The sequence below is a fragment of the Oncorhynchus clarkii genome, chromosome 32, assembly GCF_045791955.1.
Source record: "Oncorhynchus clarkii lewisi isolate Uvic-CL-2024 chromosome 32, UVic_Ocla_1.0, whole genome shotgun sequence".
In the NCBI taxonomy this organism is placed as follows: Eukaryota; Metazoa; Chordata; class Actinopteri; order Salmoniformes; family Salmonidae; genus Oncorhynchus; species Oncorhynchus clarkii.
Window position 1 is genome coordinate 4,692,198 of NC_092178.1, and position 1,601 is coordinate 4,693,798.

Sequence of the window (1,601 nt, forward strand, 5' to 3'; positions counted from 1 at the left end):
GAGAGAGGGTAAAGGTATATATTGGTATAGAGAGGGTAAAGGTATAGAGGGTAAAGGTATAGATTGGTATAGAGAGGGTAAAGGTATATATTGGTATAGAGAGGGTAAAGGTATAGAGGGTAAAGGTATAGATTGGTATAGAGAGGGTAAAGTTATAGAGGGTAAAGGTATAGATTGGTATAGAGAGGGTAAAGTTATAGAGGGTAAAGGTATAGATTGGTATAGAGAGGGTAAAAGTATAGATTGGTATAGAGAGGGTAAAAGTATAGATTGGTATAAAGAGGGTAAAGGTATAGATTGGTATAGAGAGGGTAAAGTTATAGAGGGTAAAGGTATAGATTGGTATAGAGAGGGTAAAGTTATAGAGGGTAAAGGTATAGATTGGTATAGAGAGGGTTAAGGTAGAGATTGGTAGAGAGAGGGTAAAGGTATATATTGGTATAGAGAGGGTAAAGGTATAGAGGGTAAAGGTATAGATTGGTATAGAGAGGGTAAAGGTATATATTGGTATAGAGAGGGTAAAGGTATAGAGGGTAAAGGTATAGATTGGTATTGTTAATGCGTTACAGAGATTGTCCATACAAAGTGTTGTTAAACTGAATCCAGTTGTCAGTCTCTGTAATGGTGGAACACTCATCACACACTGTGTTACTCTTAAAGCCAAAGGTGGAGGATCAGCTGAGGTGTGACACACACACACACACACACACACACTCACACTCACACACTCACATACACACTCACACACTCACATACACACACACACACCACCAGTATTGCGTCATTTAGACAGTATTCACTTAGACAAAAAATGAATTAGACTTTTATCTGACCTGGAATTAGAGTTCACATTCGTGGCTCATCTTCAGTTTAAAAATCAGCACAAAGGATGAAAGACGTATTGCATTGTGGGTAATGACAGGTAGCCGATGTGAATGGTGTGAAAGAAAAGGAGAGTAGTGAATCTGAAACCGTCGTCCTTATAGACCGTCCTTGGTAGATTAACCTGGGCTGCATCACTAATGGAACCCTGTTCCCTAAATAGTGCACTACTCTTGACCAGAGACATACGGCGGGCTCTAGTGAAAGTCGTGCAGGGAATAGGGTGTCATTTGGGTTGCATGGGTTGCTTTGTGACGGAGATAAATCATTGACTATTGATGTTAAAAAAGGTTGATGGCCTGCAGTCGATTGTATGTTTCCCCTTTGAGACCAGTTGTGTGCAAGTGATTCATACATCAACTCTGTCGCATCATCAAACCATGTGATGAGGGTGAAGTAGTTCTCAAACAATGTGATGAGGGTGAAGTAGTTCTCAAACAATGTGATGAGGGTGAAGTAGTTCCGAAACCATGTGATGAGGGTGAAGTAGTTCTCAAACAATGTGATGAGGGTGAAGTAGTTCCGAAACCATGTGATGAGGGTGAAGTAGTTCCGAAACCATGTGATGAGGGTGAAGTAGTTCTCAAACCATGTGATGAGGGTGAAGTAGTTCTCAAACCATGTGATGAGGGTGAAGTAGTTCTCAAACCATGTGATGAGGATGAAGTAGTTCCGAAACCATGTGATGAGGGTGAAGTAGTTCTCAAACCATGTGATGA